Here is a 14,674-nt window from a genome sequence, read left to right on the forward strand (position 1 = left end):
GCATGCATGTATGTATGTATTTTTGGCCAACTCGGGGCAGAAAAGGTCATAAGGCACCCCAGTGTATGGTGCCCCTAACACAAAGAGAGGAGTAAAAATGAAAAGCAGAGCTAGATTCCATTAATGGCCACATTCAGGAAAGGAACAGATAAGCCCATATGAGCTTTAGATTTAAGCAGAGGAGGAAGTGGGGCAGGGAGCAAGAAGTATGTGTAACTGAGCAATCCTAGTCATGATGTGTCCTGGCTGGTCATTGTTTCAGTTTGGTTCTGCAAGGTGGTCCAAAGAGGGCACAATATCATTCCAGAAGATGGTCCAGGGTACAGCCTCCCTAAGGATGGGATGCCCTCATCTGGGAGCTGTTCTGACCTGGGATGCTCTGATGTTCATGGAATCCAGGTGACCTTAGGTGCCTATGGGGAGTGTTGTGGGATAATCTTTTTATACACTGTGAAGCTGTGTCTCTGCCAAGGCACCTTCTGATTGGTTTAATAAAGAGCTGAGGGGCTGGAGAGATGGTTCACTGGCTGTTCTCCCAGAGGCCCTGAGTTCAATTCCCAGCAACTACCTGGTGGTTTACAACCATCTATAATGAGAGCAGGTGCTCTCTTCTGGCATGCAGGAATACATGCAGACAGAACACTGTAGACATAGGAAATAAATCTTGAAAAAAAAAAAAGAACTGAATGGCTAATAGCTAGGCAGGAATGGATAGGCAGGACTTCTGGGCAGAGAGAGGAACTGGGGAGAAGAATCTTAGAGGTTGGGAATTTGCCAGTGAGACACAGGGTGGGAGTGGGGGTGGGGTGGGAGGGTGTCAGACATACAGTATGAGGAAGTAATGAGGCACATGACAGAACATATATTAATATAAATAGGTTAATTTAAGTTATAAGAGCAAGTTGGTAACAAGTCTAAGCTAAGGCTCAGCTTTCATGACCAATAGGAAGTCTCCCATGTTATTATTTGGGAGCTGGCTATCCAAAGAAAGACTGGCCACAAGGGAGCAATTGTAAAAGCTGACTATGCAATGTCTCATTCACTTTATTTTTTATGCCTTTATTCTTATAGGGAAATGAGATATCATAGGTTTCTGGGTAGGCATTCCTTGAATGATGAACATGCCTACACGCAGAGGTAACTAGGCAACCCCAAAACAGGAAGGCAGCCACAAAATGAAAGCAGAGATGCTAGGCTTTATCCTACGTTTAGTTACCTTATGGGCCCAAGTGAGGAGTCAGTGCTTTTAAACAAATGCTGTTTCTAACTGCCTGTTAGGTAGCAATTGCCTCATTGTCCTGGTCAATCTTTGCTCCATCTCAACTTCGTGTTCTACACCAGTCAGTGAGACTGGGCTGATGTGAGAGCAAACGACAGAAGCAGCTGGTCAAAGGAGGGAAATAAAGTAGACATTTTAGGGAGAGGAAGATGAAGAAAGTGGAAACACCTCAGAGGACTTTTCGATGTCCTGTGTAATGGCTGTCTCTTGTGCCGGGCTCTGAGGAGAAGCTCCCTAGTGAGTTTAACAGCATAGACGGGAATAATGTTCTGTCTTGATAACCCTCTGAAAATGCAGCCTGGAACCAGGCAGTGGATACTTACCTTTAATCTCAACACTTGGGAAACAGAGGCAGATGGATCTTTACAAGTTTGAGACCAGCCTGATCTACAGAGGGAGTTCCAGGATAGCTAAGGCTATAAGGAGGAACTCTGTCTCGAAAAACCACACCCCCTCCCAAAAAAAAAAAAACGCAGCCCGGAAGAGGACTGGAGTGCGTGCTTGAGGTACATTCCAACTACACCCAGAACAGGGACTCACCCAATGGTTAACCTTCTCCTGGCACCTACTTCTTCCTCTCAGGGTGGGGAGTACCCTTGGCTAAGTAAACACTCTGGAATTTTGTGCAACTGGCACCCACTGAACATCACTGATGATTTGGAAAACCTCTCTGTCTCTCCTGCCCTCCCCCCTTCTTCCCTCCCTCCCCCCTTCTTCCCTCTCTCCCTTTCTTTTTTTCCTTCGTTTGTTCATTTGAGACAAGGCATTGCTATGTAATCTGGCTGCCCTGAAACTTACTATTTGATCAGGCTGGCCTCAGACTTAAAGCAGTCTTATCTACCAGAAATACAGGCCTGCACCACCGTACCTGGCTACGGGAAATCTGTAAATTAAAATATCCGGGAGCTGGTTTCTGAAAGACATTTCCTACAGTGCTCAGGTTCAATTAATATTTATTGAATATCTAATACATAACAAGAATTGTGCCATTATTTGTAATATCTTGTTGAACTTTGAAATAACTCTACAAAGAGTTTTAAACATGAAAATAAAAATGAAGAATTCAGAAAGTTAATTTGCATAACGTCAAATGGTTTCTCTCGTCAAGACTACTTTCTTGTCAAGATGCCAGCATGCAAATAATGACATGGGAGACTTATTATGAAGTTATAAAAGTTCGGCCTAGGGGCTGGAGAGATGGCTCAGAGGTTAAGAGCAGTGCTTGCTCTTCCAGAGGTCCTGAGTTCAATTCCCAGCAAGCACATGGTGGCTCACAACCATCTGTAATGAGGTCTGGTGCCCTCTTCTGGCCAGCAGGCATACACACAGACACAACATTGTATACATAAAAAAAAAAAAAAAAAAATCGGGCCTAGCTTAGGCTTCTTCCTTGCTATGCCCAGATCCGTGAAGTCCCCCAAGAACCAACAAGGAGATCGAGTCCTGAATGTCCTGTATGTAAAAGCAAAGAACCTTTATTCTACACAAGTTTTCAAACTCTGACTCTCCCTGTGTCCAACACACTGGAATGATTGGAGAGCCCCGAGCTCAGTAAGAGTTGGGTTTTTATAGTAGTAATGGTGGGAATGAGGGATTTCTAAGGATTGGGACCCCTGATTGGCTGACATTTGTCTAGGGGTGTCCTGTGAATGTGCCCTAGCAGGTGATCCTATCTACAACAGTTGGAATGTTAGGAATTTCCTTTGGATGGTCTGTTCCTGAGTGGTGCCTGAGTAATCTCAGTTTGTGATTCTTCCCGCAACCAGGTATCGCCTCAGGGTAAACTGCTGAGACTCAGGTCTTCATTAAGTTTATCATGGCTGGGTCCTACATTCCTAACTAGTTCTTATAGCTTGAATTAGCCCATATTTTTAATCTACTTTCTTCCACAAGGTTCGTTACCTCATTCCCATACTGCCCATCCTGTGTCCTCCATGTCTGCCTGGTGACTCTGCCTTTCTTCTTCCCAGAGTTCTCTGTGTGTGTGTAAGTCCCTCCTATACTTTCCTACCTAGCTATTAGCCGGTCAGCTTCTTATTACACCAACCACAGCAATACATCTTCATACAGTGTACAAATATCCCACAACAGCAGACTGTATGTAAATCCAGAAATGAAGCATATACTCACTCAATTACTAGCCTGCTTTCTAACTGCTGATCCGACTGACACATCTCCTAGATCTCATCATGTTCTTTAAAATATGATAAACTGTGGCCTGGCTCAAAGAATATGAAGAAACTTCTCCAAGACATTCCAGAAGAGACAATATTTTGAATAAGTAAATAATTTAGATTCTTTGACAGTTTGTGTAATATTTAAAAAAAAACATAACTCCAAAACAAAACCTGATTTAATTGATGTATATGTATGTGGGCATGCATGCATTTATGTTCACCATGTGTGTACAGGTGCCTCAGTAAGGCCAGGTGAAGATGTTGGATCCCTAGAACTGGAGATACAGGCACTTGGGAGCAGCCAGATGTAGGTGCTGGGAACTGGACCCATGCTCTGCAAGAGTAATACATACTCTTAACTGTTGAAACCATCCCTCTAGCCCATTTTGAGTCTTTTTTTTTTTTTTTTGAGAGAAGGTCTCATGTAGCTCAGGCTGCCCTCAAATTCATTATGTAGCTGAGTCTGGCCTCAAACTCTTTATCCTTCTGCTTGCACTTCCCAGATCCTGGAATTACCGGCACACACCACACATCTAGCTGACTTGACAACACTTCCGTATTCTCTCCACATAAGTATCCTGGTTTATTCTGGCCTGAGAAGAGAAGCTGGCTTGCTCCTTTTGCTATTTTAGGGATTTAACTCAAGTCATTAGCTTTGGGGCTCTCTGGCCAGCTAGCCTAGCCTACTCAGTGAGCCCCAGGGCAGGCACCAATGGGGCTGGAGGGCTGGAGAAATGGTTAAGAACACTTGCTGCTCTTCCAGAGGACTCAGTACCCTCATCTGGCCTCCACAGGCACTTGTACATATGTGATGTACATTGTCCCTTGGCTTCCACATACGTGTACACACACACACACACACACACACAACACACACGAAGAAGGGCAGAGTATAGCTCTTACTGGTTTTCAGGGCTTGGTCAGAGTGAAAGTGATTGATAAGATAGCACTCCAGCGCTACTCAGTGCCTCGTGAGTCCTCACCAGTGTTATCTTTATGCCTCCAGCCAGAGCAACCCACAAGGCCTGTGTCACACTGAGTCATCATAAGCAAACTAACACCAGCGGCAATTTGTTCCTTATCAAAAGATTCCTTTAGGAATTTTGAGCTTCCCTCAATTGTTTTTTTTTTTTTTTTTCGAGACAGGGTTTCTCTGTGGCTTTGGAGCCTGTCCTGGAACTAGCTCTGTAGACCAGAGTGGCCTCGAACTCCCAGAGATCCGCCTGCCTCTGCCTCCCGAGTGCTGGGATTAAAGGTGTGCGCCACCACCGCCCGGCCCCTCAATTGTTTAATCAGTTTTTAAGAACATAGTTTGCAAGATAGTTGTGAAAACTTGGAAACTGTAGATCAAAAATGAAAAGGAAAGGAGGGGGCATTCTTTATGGAATCATTCCTTTACAAAGTCCAAATATAAAATAACTCCAAGTCAAGGATTCAATCAAGAGTTAACCCCAGAGAACCTAGACAACAAAGGGGAGCCTAAGAGAGACATACATGGATCTAAATAGGAAGGAGAAAAAGACAAGATCTTCTGAGTAAATTGGGACTGTGGGGGCCACGGGAGAGTGTAGAAGGGGAAAGGGGAAGAAGGGAGGGAAGCAGAAAAATGTATAGCACAATTAAAAAAATAGAGATAACTGTCAAATCTGAAAGCTAGTGTCTAGAAACATCAATTAAACACAGGTCCAGCATAGGGGAATGAGCAGGAACCCATCAGGTGAGAGCAACTTTTGAGACAGATCCATCTTGCTTGTATGCAACTCTTGGAGCTACAGGGGAGGGCCTCTCTGCTTAGGGAATGAATAGTACAACCAAAATGAATATGTTTTTAAGAAATAAAAAGCCATATGTATTGGAACACTTGGTAGGTAAATGCAGGAAAACCAGGAGTTCAAGGCTAGCCTTGGCTACATAGTGAGTATGAGGAAACCTGGGCCACATTAAAACCTTGTCTCAAGAAAGCAAAAGAAATAGAACAAGTGAATGAAACAAGAAAAGAAAGAAAAACAAGACTGTTTTGGTCCTTTTTAACTTTTAAGAACAGATTTATTTATGTGTAATGTGTGTGTGAATGCATGAATGTATGTGCCACATGCATACAAGAACATGTCGAGGCCAGAAGAAGGCATTGGATCCCTGGAATTGGAGTTAAAGGCTGTTGTGAGCTGTCATATGGGTGCTAGGAACCAAATCTGGGTCGTCTGCAGTAAGCAGTCTTAATCACTGAGCCATATCTCTATGCTGTGGAATAATCCTTTTGTATACTGTAAAGATTTGTTGCTGTGGTTGGTTTAGTAAAGAACTGACTGGCTGGTAGCCAGGCAAGAAGTATAGGCTGGACAGCCAAACTGAGAATGCTGGGAGGGGGAGGAAGAAAGATGGAGTCAGAGTCGCCAGCCAGATGCAGAGTGAGTCAGACACACAAAATGGGATAGAGGTAAAAGCCATGTGGCAGAATTGACAGTAGATTGATAGAAACAGGTTAAGTTGTAAGAGCTAGTTAGTAATAAGCCTGAGCTATCAGTTAAGCATTTGTAATTAAGCCTCTGTATGGTTACTTGGGACTGGTGGCCAAGAAAGAAACTTCTGTCTACCATGTGCATGCCTGTTTTCTGCAGAAGTCAGTAAGAAGGCATGAGATTTCCTGGAACTAGTGTTACAGATGATTATTGTGAGCTACCATATAAGTGCTAGGAACGGAACCCTGGTTCTTTGGAAGAATAGCCAGTGCTCTTAACCATTGACTTATCTCTGCAGCTCCCTCACTATGTAGTGCTGGCTGACCTGGAACTTGTTATATAGATCAGTGTAGCCTTGAACTTAAAACCATTCTTTTGCCTCTGCCTCCCTAGAGCTGGGACTACGTGTGTATCCTACCATTGAGTGCTTTATTATATAAAATAGATATTATATAAAATAAAAACTTACGTAAAATACATATATATTTACATATAAGTATATGTACTATAAATATATTTATATATACAAATTATTTATATCTATGTATCTATCCCTGTATGTATGTATGTATGTATGTATGTATGTATGTATGTATGTATCTATCTATCTATCTATCTATCTATCTATCTATCTATCTATCATCTATGTATACTAATGGTCATGAAATTTAAACTAGACAATAGTAACCTCAGTATGATACTTGTAATCTCTACTACCCACATGCCACAGACTGAAAAGGACAGGGTTTTGTAGCTCAGACTGACCTCAAACTCACTGTGTAGCTAACTCCTTATCCTTCTGTCTCTACCTCCTAAATACCAGGCTTACAGGGACACACCGCTACATGGCGTTTTATGGCTTCTAGGGATGGAACCCAAGGCTTCCTCTGCTCTACCAACCAAACTTCACCCCAGCCCCTGAAAAGGAGAATTCTTTAAGCAAAACAATAGAGCAATATATTTTCTCGTGGAGGTGTGCGGCAGCAAATATAAACTAGATGTAGGCCCTCTCTGCTTCTCAGACTGTCATCAGCCTAAATGATGAAATTTGGGGGTCACCAAGCTGAGCCAGAACTCAGCAGGGAAGCAGGGAGTGTGGGGTTTTTTTTTGCTACTTGGGGTCAAATCTTTACTCAGAAATTTGGTTATTTTTAGTGCTTGCTGGCAGAACGTGTGCACAGCTACCTGCTATTGCCTGTATTCCTGCTGCCCATTATGCTCACAAACTTCAGCTGTGTAGCCACATGTGCGCCTTTTGGTTTCAACATGTTTCCATTTCTCCTCTGGCTACTGTGCCTGTGTACTTTATCTTCCTTGTATTAAGGCGCCATTGTTCTTTCTGCAAATGTTCTTAAGTAAAGTAAGAATGTAAAGTGTCAGGCATTTATTTCGACTCTTAAGAGCAGCCAGGAGTCAGGCTTTGACATTTAAAGTTAAGTTTATTGACCCCCCCCTTTTAATTTTTACATTTCCATTTACAACTATCGTTCCAGACACAAATGAATACATGACATCCTTGAAAGCACAAAGATCTTGATTAATTGAAAGTTTATATTTAGCTCAACATTACCTCTTAGTGGCTAATTCCAAAAGGCCCCAAATTACACCTTTTTTGGGGGGGGCAATGGGGTTCCTTGTAATGATAAAAGTAGTTTAAAATTTGTACATTTTCCTTTATTTCACACTTACTTTTCACAAGATGTCTAACTTCACATTTAAAAAGCAAGTTAGTCTCTAGTTTTCTAGTGAATTAACCAATCATATAGCATTTGATCAAAAAGCATCAAATGAAAAACAAAGCCACGTGGCTTTTCAGAATTTGCTTAGCTAAACAAGTGTTACCAATAGTTTACAAGCGTATTATGTCCCTTAGTCTCTTCAACACGATATAGGCAACGATACACATAAGGTCACACTTGACAGGCATAGAACTGGTAAAGTCATGACTGGTGGCATGCAAGTATTTTACATTTTTGTGTGCAATGAAAAATGCTGCTTGTTTTATAGAAAAAAACATGAAACAAGATTAAGATAAAGACTTACTTAAAATATAAATATGCTTTTGCATGTACACAGTTTTGTTCTTAAGAAGAAAGAAGAGATACAAACTACTTTCATTCCATTTATCTATTTATTTTAACGACAAAGTCTCATGTGTCCCAGGCTGGTCTTGAACTTGCTACGGTTGCTGAGAATGACCTTGAACTTCTGATCCTCCCGCCTCCACCTTCTAAGTGCTGGGATTACAGGTGTTCACTACCACGTCTGGCTTAGACTAATTTAAATAAAGATTGTCATGGCTAACATTTGGTTCTAAAGTAAAATTACTCAGGAAGTGTATTTTCCATCCTTCTCCTCTTCCCATTTGGCCCATTTCTGTCTACTCGCATCTAGACTGTGTCCACAGAAGTTTCAAATCCTGGGCCAGTTTCTTTCAATACACAGTGCACTTTTGGTTGTCTCTTGGTATGCAATCAATATGTGCTTGGAAATGCAAATACACAGGTATTAAATAAAAGCCTACTAAAAACATACTGGTCAGTTTCTTTCTTTACATTTTCCTCCCCTCCTTTCTCTCAGATTCTGAGGAGAAAAATATTATATATAAAGATATTCTTTCTGTTTTTGAGGGAAGCGTCCCAAAACTTTTAAAGTTTTTTATTTTTTTATTTTATTATTATTATTATTTTATTTTGTAGTGTTAAGAATTGAACCCACGTATCAGGAAATGCTCTCCCACGCAGCTAACTTCCCAGCCCTGAAGTAGCCTTTCTGACAAGGCTGCTCTAACAGAACGACGCTGAAGTTATCAAACACTGCTGAACAGGAGCAAGTGTCTGTGAAACATTCCTGGAGAGAGCAGGAGCTGCAGTGGATAGATTACCCACTCATTTCGGAATCACAGGGTGGGTTTTTCGAGACAGGGTTTCTCTGTGTTACAGGCCTAGCCGCACTGGAACTAGCTCTTGTAGACCAGATTGGCCTCAGACTCACAGAGATCCACCTGCTTCTACCTCTCAAGTGCTGGGATTAAAGGTAGGCGCCACCACTGCCCGGCTCAGAAACACAGGGTTGTAATGTTTGGAATCTGAAAGAGACGCACCAGCTTTACAGATGAAATGAAGATAAGATAGATGGAAAAATCTTACTCAAGGTCACATTACAGCTGGCATCCAAATCGGTATGATTAGATATATATGTATGTATGTACACCACATAGTTGTAAACAGAATGTAATTCTTGCAGGGCTGGAGGACAATGACAGACAAGCGACATTTATAAAGCACCTACTATGTACAAGCCACCTTATTAGATGGTACCAAAGATAAAAGGACTGTGGGACACCATCCCTATGAGGCCATGCTTCAAGGTTTTTCTTGGCAGAAATAACTGGCCAGGGCTGAGCTGCTGGTGATACGTAGTTGCTGCCCTGGAGAGCTTTCTCCTCTTCCGTGTCAGAGCCGGCACCCGGATGCCAGACATGAAAATTCCTGGAGCCCAAGGAGATGCTCTCCAAGGTGGCCAGCAATACCTTGTTGAGTCTTGGCCTCTGTCACTTCTAGTGATGACAGAAAAGACAGCAGTGCTCTTGCCTAAATTCTTAGTCACCGTTTGAGCTCCCCTTTGGGAGCCAGTATTTCCAAGGATTGTGTCCACTTCCTCAGGGTCTTTTTCTTTTTTGAGACAGGATCTCATGTGACCCTGGCTGGTCTCAAATTCTATGTAGCCAAAGATGAATCTGAGCTTTTGATCTTCCTGCCTCTGACTTTTGAGTGCTGGGATTACAGATTCATGGCACCCTGCCCAGCCTATGCGGTGCTGGGGATCGGATCGGGACTCGGTGCACACAAGGCAAGCACATTACCTTATTGAGTTACTCCCCAGCCCTTTTCAAAGTACTTTCAAATGACCCAGCAAAATGATCTATCATTTTGTATCACTGAAATACAACACCCACTGCTACCACCAATCACGTTTCTCACCTCTGTGTTTCAAGTAAAACAATCCTAGTCCTTTACAACATTCCCGTGCCCCAATTTGCCCTACTCAAAGATGAACCACTGGTCAGGATAAAACAGACTCAGAGGCAGTGGCAAACGCTAGTGAGCTGATAAAAGCGATCTACTTTTGTACAGTGCTTTCTGGTTTCTATGGTGTTTCCATCCAATGATCTGATTATATTTTCTCACTACAATTCTGTGAGGTAGTTAGAGAAGATATTAATTCCCACTTAATAGCTGGGGAGCTTCAGCCTTGGGAAACCAAGTGGTTTCCCCAAAATCACCCAGCTAAGAAAGTGTAGAGTCAAGTGTTCAGGTCACTTGACTCCATTTCCGGTGCGTATCCCCCATATAATGTATAATAGGCAGGCAATTAAATGAATTGCCCATGATCGTACACCTGCTAAGTGTGGGTAACGGGATTGGGATGTAGCCTCCAAATCTGTTAGTATGGTACCCATTCACCATACCAACTAGCTGTGCCAACATGCTCCAAATGACTGCCACAAGACATAGCCAACCAAGCCTGGTTAGTAGGTCGCTCTTTTCCACCCATGACTCCAAGCCTTCTCCTTCACCCTCTCCAAGGCAACAATGTGTCTGAAATCAGCTTAACCTCTGACTCATGTGCTGTTCTAGATTAGTGCCCAGGACATAGACGTAAAATTTGTAACCTGTCCTTCACCTATCTACTGATTGTTTGGTCATTGCTGTTAAGCTAATGGGAGAGAGATTAAGAGGAGTGAGCAGAACTGAGTTCTGCCATTAAGTTAACTTAAATATTACATTCTCAGCCCTTTTACTTTGTAAGGATCTTGAGCCAGAGTATAAGATACAGTCGGATCTAGAATTGGGGACCATGAACATCGAGGTTCCGGGTACTTTTCTCTGGTCAGTTAGTTCCAAACGGCTGCTCTGTGGTTTACCCAGCGGGATCAGCCTGCTAGTTAGAGAGTTTTCATCCCCTTCCTTTACATGTGAGAGTGGAGCAAGCAGCGGGGTGGGGGTGGGGGTGTGTGGGAACTGTGAAGTCAGCAAACTCAGTCGCTTCTTTTTGAAAAGGTACTCGATCTGTCATCCCAACCCCAAAGCACACGTAAACTTCTCTCAGACCAGAATTCTTAGGCTTCCTGTCTCCTGCACAGCCTTTCGGAGAGGGCAGAGTCAGTCTCAGCCATGAAAAAGGAGGTACACTCAAACACTCTGATGGGCTCTACCTGGCTGAGCATACCGACGCTGTCACACCAGGTCCAAGCTTGTACACCAGAAATGTCTTGTGGCAGTTATTCTGAAGGCAGTGGCTTCCATAATGCTGGTGCCCACCAGGGGTCACATCTCTGTGTGGAAGAGAAGCAGCTGTTCATGGTCTGGCATGCCAATCTTCCTTTAGGAAAACTGGCTCCAGCTCCAGGGTACAGGCACTGTGATAGCTTCTGAGCTTGAACATGGAGATGGGTTTCTTCTACTGGAAGATGAGCTATGTGCTGAAAGATGGGTGAGCCACACCTGCCCCTCCAGGCATGGGATTCTCTAACCTGGGCCCACCACCATCCTAAGAGGGGCAAGGGAAGTGTGGTCCCATCAATCCATGGTCCACATGTGGCCAAACATCTCACTACAAAATATTTGGTGGTCCTTATGTACAAAATTATTTATATACAGTGTGTCCTACAGAGATGGAAGGAGGGGGCTAACTGATGTCCATGAGTATGAAATGATACACACTTTGGGCATATACAAAGATCTCAAGGGGTAGTAACCCAGTGAACATTCTAAGAATCATCCTCCACACAACTGTGAAATGTAGTGGGTGACAAGCTACAGACTCCAGAAGAATTCCCCACGGAACCTGGTCTGCAGCAGCTCTAAAAGGGGAAGGGAAGTGGAGCTGGGGAGACAGTCTCCCCTTCAATCTGTTGTCCAGATGTAGCCAAATACCTAGTTAGATATCTGACGATGCACACACACACACACACACAGAGAGACACACACATGCACACACACACACACACACACACACACACACACACACACACACACACACGGGTGGGGGATAGAGGGAGGAAGACTAACTTCCCTCAAAGACGAAAGCAAGGGATTTGATCATGCTGAAAAGGACGAAGGAGCTTCCGCTGCGCACATAAGGCAGATGGAGAAACGCACTTGTGCTACTAAACGAGTCACTATTTCTAGACTTGAGAAATGTATCTCCTAAGCCATCTATCTGCATGTGCCATGACAAGACAGCAGTGACAGGAACCTTCAAGTCTAGGCGAGCAAGTTTTCACTTACTAAGGGCCTGCACAAGTGTAAAGGGAAGGGAGCAGGCTTAGGGAAACTGGAGCTTGCTCCAAACAGCCAGTCAGGCATTAGCAAATACTCAACACGCTAGCTAGCAAAATATATACATATAAAAATACTTTACACATATTACATCTCATCATGATGAAATTAATGTCTATTCTAGGAGGTGAAGTCTCAGACTATATGATTTGATACATACCCCCCAAATGTATGTTTTATCCTCTAGTAGTTATCTCCAGTATGGAAATACTTATGGAAATGTTACTTTACAAGCCATTTAAAAATCCATAATGATAAAACAGTTGATTAGTAATAAATAATCTCCTAAACTCATAAGCTAAAACAGTATGATTTTAAAAATAATGTTCTACTATCTTGCTTTAATAATATTAATAGCTCCTTATAAAAAGGACTAGCCGTGATCCAAATCTAATTTTTCTTGTTTTTTTTTTTTTTTTTTTTTTTTTTTTTGCCAGGCTGTGTTAACAACTGCAACCAATTCTCCAAAATGTGGAGCTTCAGATAACACTCTGCAGGGTCAGAGTTTCTTACGAGATGGAGGCAAGAGAGTGAATAAGGAGAGGAAAAGGATTACTTGTAAAAGTCTGCTAGGGACTCTGCTTTTAAAGAAGTCTGTGACCAAAGCATAGCAGCCTCCCTTTGACAACATGGTAAGCAAAAATTCTGATTGAAATACATTGTGCACATTTCACCCAGGTAGAACTGATGACTGCTTACCAGTCAACAATCTAGAGAGAAGAAAGGGGACGGCTTCTTACACATTGTTAATTCCCAAAGACTTTTCTCACCAAGGCCAGGAGGTTAGTGCTGAGAGTCGGGTAGTATTGATGACATGTAGGCACGGCATGCATAAATAATCTCAAGAACACAGTTTTGCCTTTACCGTACTGACTGAACCGTAAGTGCAGGTCACTTCATATGCTTTGGTTGGGGGAGGGTGGGATGGTGATCTCGTGTAGCAGGTAGCCAACACTGATCTTCCTGCCTCTGCTCCGAGGGCTAGGAACAGTGGTGTGTGCTGCCACACCTGGCTTCCCTCAATTCTCAGTAGTGCTATGGTGAGCAATAACTCACAGACTTCTTGAAAACTGAGCAACCAGCAAGCTTATATAAACCTATATAAATGGGTGAGTAGAAAAAAAAACCAGACTGAGAACCATCAAATGGAATGTACTAATATGTTTCAAGATTGACAGGAACATAAAGGATCGGGGATGACTCAAAAAATATCAGCAAACCCTCCTTACTGTGTCCTGAAAAATGTAAAAATGAGTCAAAAAAAATGAGATGATTCAAAGGCTTTTTGCTTTTAGCTCTGGGTATTTATAGAACAAATACGTGTCCAGTTTCTCCCTTCAAGTGTCCAGTTTCTCCCTTTAAGTGTCCAGTTTATAAAAGGCTTCTCAAAATAGATTCCAAGAGCTTTTCAAGCTATTTACCCATTAACTTGCCTTAATGCTACCAAGTAACCCAGGAACCCCCAGTAACTAAAACGATACAGGAATGGGCCCAAGATCTGCCAGGGACAGCAGCTTCTTTTGCTCTGTCAACAGCATAAGAGATAACACCTTTGTAAGACTCAGAGTCAGAAAGAGAAGGGAAACAAGAGAGACGCTGTGTATGGGAGGTAGAGGACAGGGAAAGGAGATACTACGACAGTTTATCTTCATGGACTCACAGAGGGTTTAACTGAAGAGGGAGGACTCACCCTGAATGTGGGCAGCGCCATCCCATAGACTGGGGTCTCAAACTGGGAGAAAGGAGAAAGTGAGCTGAATCCCAGCATGCATCTCTCTCTGCTTCCTGTCTGTGAATACGATGTGACCAGCTGCCTCCTGGCCCTGCTGTCATTCTTCTCTGCCATGGTGGATGGTACCCTAAAACTGTGACCACAATGAACCCTTTCTTCCTTACGTTCCTTTTGCCAGCTACTTGGTCACAGCAGGGAGCAGAGGAGCCAGCACAGTTACCTCACAGAGGCGCCACAAGCTGTTATCTACGACAGGAGAGAGAAATGATTAATTTGGGCTAAAGACTTCTGTCATTGTTATCTTAATTTTTGCACTGTACTGCCCAACTATCACACTAAAAATTAATGCAATCATTTCACTTCTGCTTGCACAGGCTTTGTCTTTGAGGGGACAAAGATCTGAGTAGCCGACAATTCATTTTTACCTAACGTTTGCAAATGTCTGGATCAACGATGTCATGTGATAAAAGTGGCACCTGATTTTATCAAAAGGCAGAGAAGCGATTGCATGTAAAACAAAATCTATATAACTAACCACAATGCCCACAATTGATCCTGTGAGCTTGTCATGCTGAAGATGAAGCATCAATTACTTTTAAATTTTGTCAAACTCATTCAATCTTATGTATTGGAAACTTTGACTGAGGTACCATGATCTAGTAAACTTACTTTAACCACATGTG

Source organism: Alexandromys fortis, unplaced genomic scaffold (genome assembly GCF_014885135.2).
Source record: "Alexandromys fortis isolate MF-2015 unplaced genomic scaffold, M_Fortis_MF-2015_v1.1 scaffold_22, whole genome shotgun sequence".
Classification (NCBI taxonomy): domain Eukaryota; kingdom Metazoa; phylum Chordata; class Mammalia; order Rodentia; family Cricetidae; genus Alexandromys; species Alexandromys fortis.